Below are 15,087 nucleotides of genomic sequence, written 5' to 3' on the forward strand. Positions count from 1 at the left end.
TATGAGGCAAGCAAACGATGAAGAATATGGAAGTATTCTGAAAGATATCAGGATTGGACTACTCACAGAAGCTGGCAAAAAAGCATTACAGACTCGGCTGCTACATAATTTATTTCCAAAGGAAGAAATAGTTGCAGAGAAGATATACAAGAACATTGCAGAAAACAAAAGTGTCATCTGCTTAATGCCTACTCTACGTGAATGCTCAATATTCAATGAGGAGCTTTTGAAATTGGAAAAGGAAGAGATCAGGAAATTGGAAGCAGTGGACAAAATTGAGGATGGAAGAATTACTGTCACAGTAACAGGCAAACTGAAAAATAAATTGGACTCACTAGAGAAGAACATCTCCAAAACAGCTGGATTAGAAAAAAATCTATATGTTTGCATGAACTGTAGAGTGTTTTTAAGGAGAAATTTGGATGTTGAGAAAGGTTTAGTTAATGGAGCGATGGGAAGAGTTGTGGGTTTTATTAATTATCAGAAAAAAGAAGGAATTGAATGTTTAAAAATAAAATTTGATCAGATAGATGAAGTTAAAGATATTTGTCGTTGTACAGTTCGTTTTATGCTTGTGAAAGACTTATATGTACGTAGGAAGCAGTTTCCGTTTTCTCTAGCATATGCTGTAACTATTCACAAGTCTCAAGGATTGACTGTAGATTGTGCATTTGTGAACATTGGTTCAACTGTGTTCAAAGAAGGTATGGCATATGTTGCTTTGTCACGAGTGAAAACATTATCAGGTTTATTCATGATAGACTTTGATGACTCAAAAGTTAGTGCTGATACAAATTGTGTAAAGGAGTATAATAGATTAAGAAGAAGCTATGCTCCTCATTTAGGTCAGTATCCTGTGTTGGAGAAACGTGTAGTTTCTCGTAAAAGGAAAAATGAGAATATCTGTAGTGAAGATGTAGAGAAGAGGGAAAAAAAAGAGGAGTGATGTAATTGCAAGCAAAAAGAAAAAGGAAAATGAAGAACAGGTTGTAGGATGTCATTTTGAAAATAGCTCTGGTGTCAACTGCTACGCAAATGTAGTGCTGAATGTTGCATTTTATCTGGAAAGTTTGCAAGAGCAGATAATAGTAAATCAGGGAAAAAGATTCTGTTCAGAGCTGAGTCTCCTTTTTCAAAAGCTGAGTAAAGATAAAACTCAAATAGAAAGTGCTACTGACATTAGAAAACTTTTAGATGTATGTTCAGGACGAACACAGTTTTCTCAAAATGAACAGCAAGATGCACATGAATTTTTGATGTATTTTCTTCAGGTAGTGGAAGAAGAAGGAGTTCCCATTGACATTTTTTTTGGTCTCTCTTATAAATGGGAACATAGTTGTGATAATTGTTATAATATAAGTGGCTCTATTGTTGATAATGAAAGGTTTATTTATTTGACATTGCCAGAGAGTAAAACAGTCACTTTTGCAAAATTAGTTAAAGATGCTAATCATAGCATGAAATGTGGTGAGTGTAATTCTGACATGTTTTCAACATTAATTTTAAAGGAATACGGACAGTATGTAATTTTAATGATGCAACGATGTAGAGCTGATGGTTCAAAATTGGATACTTTAATAAAGAAGTTTACAGGACAGCAATTATCAATTTCAGGAAAAACTTTTGTAACTGTTGCAATAATTTTCCATGATGGACCTACTGTTACTTCTGGACATTACACAGTTTATCTAAAATGTGAAAAAGGCTGGACACTGTGTAATGATTCCCAATTGATTTTCAAACAACGTTTGCCTTTTGATTTAGCAAATTCCTATCTAATCTTCCTGAAACCTAAATTTTAGAGAGACTTGGCAAGATCTGGACAAAATAATTTTACCATTTTACTGGATTACCATTGCAATTTTGTAAAAAAAAGATTTTTAAAATTATCATTTGGCCTAATGGAAAGATAACCAATTGTAATGTGGACTTTTTTAATTTTTAATGCAATTTTGAAAAACCAATAATTTAGAGATTATCGGTAACTTCTGCACATTTTAAATTTTGGAATGTTATTGGACTGCCATTGGAAATTTTTTCAAAAATGATTTAAAAAATTACTATTTGGCCATGTGGAAAAGTAACCAATTCTATTGTGGACTAAATAAATTATTCAAAAAATTTTCGTGAACCAAAATGTTACAGAGAATCGGTGAGATCTGGACAAATTAAACTTTAGAATTTTATTGGATTTCCGTTGGAAATGTATTAAAAAAAAAAAAAAAAAATTACTATTTGGCCTAAAGGAAATGAAATCAGATGTATTTTGGAGTAATTTGAGATATAATATTGTGATTATAGTTCTGAAACAAACATATCAGACGGTATTTTAAAGAAATAAGTATTGGTATTAGATGATATTTTTTTACAATATTATGCATTTCTATAATGTTAAGTTTAAGTAAAAAAAGAATCAGGGCTTTTTTAATACAATCTTTGTGATTGGTATTTTTTTTTGCCCGCTGTAAAATGATGAATGCAATTGCTTTCACAATTTATAATGAAATGCAATATATTCTGAAAACAGCAAAAATAAGGCAAAAAGATTTTTGGGTAAAAAATGTAAATATGTGTACTGTATTATAAAATGTTTAAAAAATATTAATACTTTTTTCTTTTTTTCCAGATAGATATAGAAAATTTTCGAAAACTACAAACATTTTTAAAACTATTTTTAAAAAAAAGAAATGAATAAATATTTTTTCAGTGAGTATGGTAAGTCAATAATAATAATTGTAGTCTCTCAAGGACAATGTAATGTGATAAATGATTTTTAGTGTTTTTTTTAAAAAATAAAAAAAAAGTACGCGCACCGTACGCGTACGGTAAAAAAAAATAAAAAAAAGTTTTTAAAAACATATGTAAAAAAAAGATGAAAGATAAGGTTGGCTCTTAAAAGAACCGTTGTGTTCATGCAGGGACAGAGGAAAGGAAGCATGGGAAAATTATTCAAAGCGACAAATGTGCTGATCTATTTTGTTGTTCACTAGGGAAACACTGGTCTCCCTATGGCAAATTAGATCTTTACAAAATGTGCAATGAATATCAACCTTCCGAAATCGAGGGTTCATTTCCAGAGGGCCAGCAAAAGGAGATTCTCCCTAGGCCTGGGCAAAAATTTCGTTCCGTTCGCGGAAATTGCGATAATTTGACATTTTTGCGTTCCGCGGAGAGCGCGAAAATGTCAAAAATTCCGGTTTCCGCAGCTTGGCGATAATTTGTTTCTTGCTCGCGCTGTAAAATGATACATTCTTGCGCGCGCGCGATCGCCTTACCTGAATCCCTGCGTTCGCCGACAAGTTTTCTTGATCCGGTCGCGTTCTCCATGAGATGTTGTATTGTTTTTAGCCATTTGCGCTGTCTCGCGACAGTTCGCGCCCGCAGTGACGTCATGCGTCGCGCGATCACGTCTTTCTTCTCGCGATCATGCACCGCGAGAACAACTCAAAACAAGATGGCCGCGCCCGCAAGCAACCACATGGGTAAGTTGGCGACCCGCAACCATGCAGAAAATCTCGCGAACATGCCGGAAAAAAACTTTCGCATCTTCGCGATATTTCTGCTTGTTTGCGATAATTTTAAACATTCTCGCGATAATTTGCGAAGGTTAATTCCGCAAATTCCGCCCACCCCTAATTCTCCCCCCACAGATGAAGGGCTCACCTGACCTGCAGAAGAAGGAGTAAGCCCTGCAGATGATGGTCCAGGCTGAGCTGCTGTGGATGTACTGGCTCGTCTTTCTGAAGAGTTACCTCCAAAAAGATGACCATGTGTCCTTCTGTGTACATCCTGGAGGTGTCTCTTCATGGTGTGATTCCCAAAGGAATACTTCCTGTCAGGATTACCTCTAGAAAGTACACGCTTACACAGCGTGCAAGTAACTAAGGGTGCATTCACCTTTTGCTGGCCTTCTGGAAAAGTAAAATAATCCCAAACATAAGAAGGCTTTTGTTTCCTCGATCTCTGCCTCAAGACAGTGCTGCTAGTGCTAGCCTCACTCTCAGAAGAGCTCTGCTGTTCTGCCATCGTATCCCAAAGACAAACCAGCTCCTTCTCCCAAGGGATCACAAGCAGAAATGAGGGGAATGGGTGTGGTGTAGGAGAGTTCTAGAACTGAAAGTAGTTTCAACCAATCAAAAGTTGTGTTTCAAGATCACATGACCTACCGTACGCTTACGGTACGCTTACGGTACGCTTACGGCAAAAAGTACGCGTGCGCGTAAAAAAGACACGCGCTTGCGCGCATGCGCATAACAGTCACTGCCCGGCACTTCCGCGTAACGTGCGCGTGTGGCGTAAGCGCGCACGCGTCCCACGCGCAGTACGCGCGGCTACGCAAAGTGCGTAACTGTACGCAAGCAGCGTAGATAGATTACGGACGTTGCGTAAACCGTACGCTTACCGTGAGCTTACGGTACGCGTACTAAAAAAAAATAAAAAAAAAAAAAAAAAACTGGAAATAAATTTTACATGTTTATTTTAAAAAATATATTAAAAAAAATATTTAAGGATTTTAAAAATTTAAGCATAGTCTTTATAAAAGGTAAGAAAATTAAATTAAAAATATGTTTGAAAAAATTGAAGAATAAAAAAAAAATTAGCATTTAAAAAACCTTGCAAATTCACTGAAAAAACCATGGGTTTCACACACGTTATAGTTAGGAATTAGCATTTAAAAAACCTTTGAAATTCAGTGAAAAAACCATAGGTTTCACACACGTTATAGTTAGGAATTAGCATTTAAAAAACCTTAGAAATTCAGTGAAAAAACCATAGGTTTCACACATGTTATAGTTAGCTGGACATTTTACTCGTAAAAAACCAATGAAATTGCCCCGTTATAGTTAGTTCAGCTAACTATAACTCGCGCGCCCGCAATGCACTGCTGATGACGTCACATATTACATCACTCATGACATGGTCAGTGACATCACTCATGACATCACTGATGACATCTCAAATGACATCACTGATGACATCACTGATGACATCATCCTTGTGATAGAGTGGCAGACCTCCTCTTCCCCTAATATAACCTTTGACACACACATTCAAAAATAGAAACTACAATGTTCAAAACAATGGACATACCAATACCAGTTAAAACAACCTATTCAGTAATTCTAAGATCCACATACACATCCACTCATTCACCAACAGTCCAATTCAGTCACTCATACATGTACTCACTCATCATATGTACTCATACACCTATACATCCTGTTACACAATGCCACTCATCCATAGAGTTACTCACACACATAGTCACTCATGCTAACAAAGAATCAAACATACATTTACTTGCATATACAGTTATACACACACCACCACACTTACTTCTACGGAAACTTACACATACTTAGTCTTTTAAACAATCACTTATAGAAACACATACTTATTCATACAGGAACTCTTTCAATCTCTCACTCTCATATATTCTCACATATATACACCAATAGTCACATATACTAGTTTAAAACATATGTAGTTACTCATAAAGACACTATTGAGACAGTCATTCACTCAATAACACATCCATGCACACACTCATCCACCCATACAGTCCTGCACACATGCTGTCTTCAACACATACAAACAGTGAGTCACTCATTCATACACCTATGCACTACGTAATACCCCCCACCGAACCATGCAGACACTCAGACTGATACTCAAAAAACCAACTAATAACCTATATAGACACCCATGTAGCTACTCACCAACCCATGCAGCCACTTATACACAAAGTGAGAGACTGATACAGATATATACATATTTAAACATTACTCACTAAAACATGTATTCACTATGATACACTTAATCAGTCAGTTAAACAATCAATTTTTCAAAAACAAATCATCCATTTAGACACTTATATACCCATTTATTCTTCCATCGACCTTGAGATATACATATATAAAACATATTTAATTTTCAGAAAAACACACATTCACTGGATGATGTCATCAGTGATGTCATTTGAGATGTCATCAGTGATGTCATGAGTGATGTCACTGACCATGTCATGAGTGATGTAATATGTGACGTCATCAGCAGTGCATTGCGGGCGCGCGAGTTATAGTTAGCTGAACTAACTATAACGGGGCAATTTCATTGGTTTTTTACGAGTAAAATGTCCAGCTAACTATAACATGTGTGAAACCTATGGTTTTTTCACTGAATTTCTAAGGTTTTTTAAATGCTAATTCCTAACTATAACGTGTGTGAAACCTATGGTTTTTTCACTGAATATATATATATATATATTCACTGAAAAAACCATAGGTTTCACACATGTTATAGTTAGCGGAAATTTTACTGATAAAAAACCAATGAAATTCCCCCGTTATAGTTAGTGCAGGCAACTATAACTCACGCGACCGCAATCCTCTGCTGATGCTAATACTGTATTTAGACACTTATTTGCCCATGTCTTCTTCCATACATTTTTAGCTATACATATATTACAAATATTTTTTTTTCATAAAGACACATATGTCATCAGCAGAAGATTGCGGTCGCGTGAGTTATAGTTGCCTGCACTAACTATAACGGGGGAATTTCATTGGTTTTTTATCAGTAAAATTTCCGCTAACTATAACATGTGTGAAACCTATGGTTTTTTCAGTGAATTTGCAAGGTTTTTTAAATGCTAATTCCTAACTATAACGTGTGTGAAACCTATGGTTTTTTCAGTGAATTTGTACGGTTTTTTAAATGCCAAGTTACTTTACGCCATTCGTGGCGTGCGCGCCCACTTAACGCAGTTCGTTCCGTGCGCGTTCCGTGCGCGCACGGTGCGCTTCGCGCACCGTGCGCGCACAGTGAGCACGCAGTGCGCTTCGCGCACCGTGCGCCCACTTTACGCAGTTAGTGCCGTGCACGCACGGTGGGCATGCGGTGCGATGACAAAGCAAGAAAGCACGTCAACAAATCTGTTTCTGCTTTCCTCCGTGACTATGGTATGGGTGCCATTTACCACAACAACTTGCGTTATGACATGCAAGACATTTATAGAGGAGATGGTGTGCACTTCAATGATGAAGGGAACAGAGTCTTCCTCTTGAACCTTAGACTCTGCATCGGTACTTACTTGTAGGTACCACTAAAAAATCATTTCATAAACACAACGGCTTTTTTTAGAGCTCCCTAATATCTAAACTCTTAAATCTGCTTTTCATTTTTTTTTTTTTTTTTTTTTCTACCGTACGCTTACCGTAAGCTTACCGTACGCGTACCCCGTGATTTTTTTTAAAATCAATAAATGTTTTCTTTGTACTTTACAGTCCTTCTTTGACCCCCTCACAAATGTTAGGGGGTCTGTAACTCTCCTCACTGCCCCCTTTCCTTGTTTTCACTCTTTTTTTTCAGAGTGAAATACACAAAATGGCGGCCGCCGCTTCCTGGTTTCGGCCGATTCGAATGTTTACTAAGATCTAAGAGCCAATCAGAATCGCGCTCGCGCACGCCACCGTACGCTTACCGTAAGCGTACGGTAAGCGTACCGTAAGCGGGCTCAGATATATATATTGATTTAAAGGCTATTTTCTCAGAATCTACTGAACAGATTTACACCAAACCTACAAAAGGCACTTCCTTGACCTAGGGACTACCTCTCTGCCAAATTTTGAGTAATTCTGTTCAGCCGTTCGGGCTGTAGCTCGTTCTAAAGGTCCTATGGAAAAATGCATGGGAAAAACGCGTTTTGGGACCCCCCTTTTATCTCAGCCCCCGCTTGACGGATCCCCCCGAGACTTTCAGGGTAGGAGCGGAGCGTAGCGCCCCACCTATTTTGAGAAATTCGCGAGGATTCGTCGACCGGCGCCAAAGTTATTCAAAATAGAATGTTGAGGTTTTCCTATGGAAACGTGGTCCTAACTATAACTACCTACTGGCGACCGCCAGTAGGTAATATATATATATATATATATATATATATGTTCACTGAAAAACATAGGTTTCAGGGGCGTTATAGTTAGCTGGACTTTTCACTCGTACAAAACCATTGAAATTCCCCCATTATAGTTAGTTCAACTAACTATAACTCGCGCGCCCGCAATGCACTGCTGATGACGCCACATATTACATCACTCATGACATGGTCAGTGACATCATTCATGATATCACTGATGACATCTCAAATGACATCACTGATGACATCATCCAGTGAATGTGTGTTTTTCTGAAAATTACATATGTTTTATATATGTATATCTCAAGGTCGATGGAAGAATAAATGGGTATATAAGTGTCTAAATGGATGATTTGTTTTTGAAAAATTGATTGTATAACTGACTGATTAAGTGTATCTTAGTGAATATATGGCTTAGTGAGTAATGTTTAAATGTGTAAATATCTGTATCAGTCTCTCACTTTGTGTATAAGTGGCTGCATGGGTTGGTGAGTAGCTACATGAGTGTCTATATAGGTTATTAGTTGGTTTTTTGAGTATCAGTATGAGTGTCTGAGTGTCTGTATGGTTTGGTAGGGGGTATTACGTAGTGCATAGGTGCATGAATGAGTGACTCACTGTTTGTATGTGTTGAAGACAGCATGTGTGCAGGACTGTATGGGTGGATGAGTGTGTGCAAGGGTGTGTTAGTGAGTGATAGACTGTCTCAATAGTGTCTTTATGAGTAACTACATATGTTTTAAACTAGTATATGTGACTATTGGTGTATATAAGTGAGTATATGTGAGAGTGAGAGATTGAAAGAGTTCCTGTATGAATAAGTATGTGTTTCTATAAGTGATTGTTTAAAAGACTAAGTATGTGTAAGTTTCTGTAGAAGTAAGTGTGGTGGTGTGTGTATAACTGTATATGCAAGTAAATGGATGTTTGATTCTTTATTAGCATGAGTGACTATGTGTGTGAGTAAATCTATGGATAGTGGCGTTGTGTAACAGGATGTATAGGTGTGTGAGTACATATGATTAGTGAGTACATGTATGAGTGACTGTATAGGACTGTTGGTGAATGAGTGGACGTGTATGTGGATCTTAGAATTACTGAATAGGTTGTTGTAACTGGTATTGGTATGTCCATTGTTTTGAACATTGTAGTTTCTATTTTTGAATGTGTGTATCAAAGGTTATATTAGGGGAAGAGGAGGTCTGCCACTCTATCACAAGGATGATGTCATCAGTGATGTCATTAGTAATGTCATTTGAGATGTCATCAGTGATGTCATGAGTGATGTCACTGACCATGTCATGAGTGATGTAATATGTGACGTCATCAGCAGTGCATTGCGGGCGCGCGAGTTATAGTTAGCTGAACTAACTATAACGGGGGAATTTCAATGGTTTTGTACGAGTGAAAAGTCCAGCTAACTATAACGTGCCTGAAACCTATGGTTTTTTCAGTGAATTTCAAAGGTTTTTTAAATGCTAATTTCTAACTATGCCTACAGAGATAGGACATATGAAGAAAGAAGAAAAAGCACACAGAAAGAAAAAAAAGAAATGCAGAAAGAAGCAACAGAAGTCCTCAAAGACGAAGAGAAGTGCAGGAAGAAGGATAACATGCAGAAAGAACAAACAGAAGAGCAGAAAGAAGCCTTGTTGCAAAATCATCCTGTACCCTCAACTTTTTCAGATGGATACTGGTGGTAACTGAGTCTGACTAACCAGTCCTAGAGCCAGTGCTATGTTAAAAGACACTCAGAATACAGTGAAAACACCTACATACACTAGGAAGACTATGCGTTGGGGTCCCCCTGTGATCAGCATGACCTCCTCTGTAAGCCCCTAGTATATAATAGGGCAGGGGATTAAAACTACCTCTTAAAACGTGCCACAGGGCGTGTTTGCACACGTTTACTCAGGCCCTGTCCCCTCCCTTCACCACTGTGTAAACACGCCCTGTGGCCGTTTTTAGTTGGGAGATTAAGTTCATTTGAATCCTGAGGGTCCCTAGGGTCCAACTAGCCCACTAGGTACCTCCAGTATGCGCCACAGAGCTGCGTTGCAGAGAGGTGTAAAAAGTGGCACGGCCTGGACTACCTCTCTGCAACGCAACTCAGTGGCGCTTACTGGAAGCACCTGGTGGGCTAGTTAGCATAGAAAGGGAATTATTTCCCCAACTTAAAACGCGCCATAGGGCGTGTTTGCACACGTCACCTCAGGCCCCGTCCCCTTCCTTCCCCACTGTGTAAACATGCCCTGTGGCCGTTTTTTAAGTTGGGAGATTAAGTCCCCTTGAATCCTGAGGATCCCTAGGTGCAAAATAGCCCACTAGGTACGTCCAGTAAGCGCCATTGCAGAGAGGTGTAAAAAGGGGCACGGCCTGCACCACCTCTCTGCAACGCAGAGCAATGGCACTTACTGGAAGCACCTGGTGGGCTAGTTGGCCCAAAGGGTCCCTCAGGATTGAAAGGGAATTATTTCCCCAACTTAAAACGCGCCACAGGACCTGTTTGCACACGTCACCTCAGGCCCCGTCCCCTCCCTTCACTACTGTGTAAACGCGTCCTGTGGCCGTTCTAAGTTGAGAGATTAAGTCCCCTTAAATCCTAAGGGTCCCTAAGGTCTAACTAGCCCACTAGGTATCTCCAATAAGCGCCACAGAGCTGCGTTGCATAGAGGTGTAAAAAGGGGCATGGCCTCAGAACACCTGTGTGCAACGCAGGTCCCTGGCGCACACTGGAGATACCTGTTGGGCTAGTTGGCCCTCAGGGACCCTCAGTATTGAAGGGGAATTAATTCCCCAACTTACAACTGGCCAGGGGGCGCGTTTGCAGAGTGCTGCAAGGAGGGGGCGTGGCCTCCAGTGCGTTGCCAGTCTTTTATTTATTTTATTTTTTTAAGAAGGAGGGCTGTGTGGCCCCCCTTCTTTTTCTAATTTACTGGCCCTGGGGACCCCATCCCCCAGGGCCTGCACCCTAATTTTTTTTTGTTGAAAAAAATAAATTTGGCCCTCCCAAGGCCTTAAACGGCCCCGGGGACCCCGACCCCATGGTCATGGCCTTTTTTTAAATTAAATTCTTTAGGAGGGGCCTGCGTTGCCCCCCTCTTCAGGCCACTTCTGGCTCCGGGGACCCCATCCCCCGGGGCCGGCCTTTGTTTTTTATTATTTTAAAAATATATATATTTATAGAAACACCTAGGACATGCTGGACAAACCGTATGTACCTATCACCATGACGATTTGCGTGATATTCAGTAAAAGGCAACTATGCATAGAATGAATCCACATGGAATGTACTTACACCACTAGTGAAGCTCTGACGTGTCTGACGCCCTACCGTGCCTAATCCCGGCGCCCCCGCCGGTGGGTACTCTCCAAGTAGACATCCTTATTGTTTATTTATACAAACATGGGTAGCTATTGACGGGCACATTTAATATACACACACACCAAGCTATTCAAAGGGGATTCGACAAAAATTCGACCAAACTATGCAAGAAACCCCCCTCACGGTTAATAAAAAACACATCCACCGCTGGATGTGTAATACTTTTTATTTTACTCTCTGGAAAGTAGACGAACCTCACTTGAGAGTCACAGCGTGCTCCTGGCTGAGCCCAATGCTGTGTTACATCCACCAGTGCCCACCGATTGCCTCACACCTCTGTCTTGTATTCCATCAGCTAGTGCGTATGCTATGATACTCTCTAGCCCATGTGCACTGTAACACCACCCCGTGAATATGTCATGCCACACTTGCCTTCGCACGGGTTATATTGCCCCATCTAACGTGCCTTCCTCGATGTGTATGTTATAACGCACAGCGCTATGCCATACATATTACAATCTGGGATCCATATATTTGTCACAGTGCATATGCAATGTTACACTCCCCAGCACATATTTTATATTACAACTTTAGATACTAGTTATGTTACACAACACTGCCCTGTGCATATTACACTCCAAGGCGCATTTATCGCATAGCACGCGCTAGTGCCTGTGCTATCTCGCGCTCTCCAATGAATCTGTCATTGATCACAATGTATTGCATATTATATTTCACGCCCCGGTTCATCTTATATCACACTTTTTGGTGCATAGTTTATACCGTATACTACATCTAGTTTTCATTTTCAATCGTGCTCTCAGGACTATGTTCTATATAACACTGCGTCCACCTACCCTTTTCACGGGCATTACATTTTGCGATGGGGTGGAGGGTCAGGGGGTGTTTCTGCCAAGTGAGCCCGGGGTCACAGTCACAAACGTCCTCTTCTTCCTGAATAAAAGTGAGATTATGCTGCATACTTGTTCATATTTTAAGTAGTTCGCACAGACACAAATTTTAAAAACAATAAAGTTCCTAATACCCACCTTCTCTGAACAGTTACCTTGCTGCCCCATCCACCTCCTCCCTATCCTCTGTTGTCTGAATCCATGGACTAGCCTCCTCCCTCCTGCCATGCATGGTCTGATGTGCTGCCATTGCCCTCCATTTAGCATGATGTACCAGTCCACTCCACCTGCCCTCCATTGCCCAATTCTATGGCCCATCATTGACTTCCTGCTTAGCCTCTGTGCTTAGCTTGCTGCCCCTATTCTCCTTCCCCCTGCCCTCCGATGTCTTTGTGCATGCCCCAGCTCCATCCTTTTTGCCCACTATGTTCCATGGACCTGCAACTCCTATCTACTCTGAGTGTTCTGTTGAGCTGCCACTCCCCTCCCACCTGCCTAGCATTGTCAGATGACTGTAACCTGTCCCTGCCACCTCCACCCTGCCTGTCCACATGCCATGCCCCTATCCCCTTCCTCCTGTCCTCCATGGTCTATTTTACTGCCACACCCTTCTGCCCTCCCTGATCTGTTGTGCTGCAACTGCTCCTCCTGCCTGTCCCGCGCGGTCTGTTGTGAGGCCCCTTCCCCTGAACTCTCTTGTCTATGCCCAGGTCCTGACCCTCCCTTCTATCCTCCATGGTCCTTTGTGCATGCCCCTGCACCCTCCTTCTTGCCCATCATAGCCATTGTGCTGCCACTAACCCTACCGCTTGCCATGTATGGTCTTCTGTGCTGCCATGGCCCCTTCCACCTTCCTTGTGTAGTCAGCTAGCTGCCTCCGACCCCCTCCCACCTTCCCTCCATGGTCTGTGTGTATGCCACCATAGTCTCATTGTTGCTCTCCATGGTGTGTCTTGTTTCTAGTGCCCATTCTGCCTGACCTCCATGGTCATCTTGCTGCTCCTGCCCTGCCACCTTGCCCCCAGCCTTCTGTTTCCATGTGCAGACCCCCTATTCCCTCCCTCCTGGCTTGTCTGTTCCATTGTAATGCCCCTGATCCATCCCTCCTGCCCTTTATGGTCTGTTATGCTGCAGCTTTCTCTCCTGTCTGCCCATTATGGTCAGCTAGCTACCATTGCCTCTTTCCCATCTGTCCTCTGTTGTCCATGTGCATGGTCCTGTCCCCTCCCTATTGCTTTCTATGGATTGTTGTGCTGCACTCCCATCCCGCATGCGCTGTGTGGTGTATTGTGCTGCTGCAAACCCTGATGCCTGCCTTGTAGGGTCAGTTTGGTGCACCTCTCCATGTCCCTCCTGTCCTCTGTTATCCGAGTCCATGTCCCTACCCCAATTCCTCCTGCCTACCATGATTCAATGTACCATACTTGCTAACATTTTGAACTTGGTAAGAGGGAGATTTTGAAAAAAAACTGGGGTATTGATTTTCCCCTTTGAGTTACATTAAAAAAGAGGAGATTGTAGACAGGAGACAGATCAAATAAAGCCCATTTGAGCTTAAAAACATTGGACGTTTCCTGGCTGAAACGGGTCTGTTGGCATGTATGGTTGTACTACCACTGCCTCTTCCTTCTGCCCACAATGGTCTATTATATTGCCACAGCCTCTCTTGCCAGTCCTGTATTGTTGGTTATTTGCCCCTGCCCCCCTTTCCACTGCCCTCCATAGTCTGTTGTGCTGCCATTGCCCTTCCTGCCTGCCCAGTGTGGTCAAATTGTTGCCTCTGCACTCTCCTACCTGCCTTCAATTTTCAGAGTCCGTGCCCCTGGCCTCTGCCTCTCAACAGTATCCCAATGAACAACTAGATTGCTAACATTCTATATTTATTACAAAAGTGTGGAACGCCTGATGTCATCTTGATATAATCAAAACTGTAATACCTAGAGTATTTCCTTTAGAAATTACATATATGAGAGGGTCTTATTTGCATCAAAATTATGGTTAGTGCTCTAAAAAACTAAAATGAGGACATATTTTCTGAGTTTTCAAATAGCGACAAAGAACTTTAAAATTATTTGTAATCTTTATGTTTTTTTATCCAGTTGACCACTTGATTAAATGTTGCACCTTGGCGAGAGGATGTGGTGTTACTTCCAGAGCTGCAGACTTTGCAACTGGGGAACCAGGTTGGCGTTTCTGCTTCAGCTCAACACTGTGATTGTGGTCAAATAACTTAATCTCCCCTTGTCTACAACCAAAATGAATTTGATCTTGTGTGATGTAACCAATGCTCATGTAAAGCATTCCAATACCTGACAAGTCTGCACTATATAAAACTGCAAATACACAAAAAAAGTGTTTTGCACACTTCTGTCATTGGGCTACATGTGGGTTACATCTGGGTGATATTTGTGCTGCATTTAGGCTCTTTTGTGTCTGGTGGCCATCTTTGGAGATTTATTTGTTATGAAGTTTCCTAATTTCCTCATTTACTGCAGTCTCCTCAGTAGGAAATGCTTTCAGTTTTTTACTTTGATTCCATCAAGAAGGTATTCAGATATGTCACACATTTGCCATAAATTCTGAATGTTAGCACTCTAGTTGCTCATTAGATCACTGTAGTAAAGCTACTGCTCACCACGGAAGTCTGCTGCTGGTATTAAAAGTGCATGTTTCAGTCTGCATATCAGAATTTTTTAATGAAATAGAAGAGGATTTGAGAAGTCACTCAAAATGTGCCCTAATTTTTCTTTCTTCAGCACTAATCATAATTTCTATGGCAAAATGAACCCCCTCATTGTGTTCCTTTTTAAATTAAATGTTTTAAGTGTTACCAGTTTATTCCAATCAAGATGGCTTCAGGTGTGCCATACTTTTGTCATAAGTAAGACAGTAAGCGCTCTATTTGTTCTTAGGAACACTCTGGGACATTCTGTCATTAG

This window comes from Triturus cristatus, chromosome 5_2, assembly GCF_964204655.1.
Source record: "Triturus cristatus chromosome 5_2, aTriCri1.1, whole genome shotgun sequence".
Taxonomy (NCBI): Eukaryota; Metazoa; Chordata; class Amphibia; order Caudata; family Salamandridae; genus Triturus; species Triturus cristatus.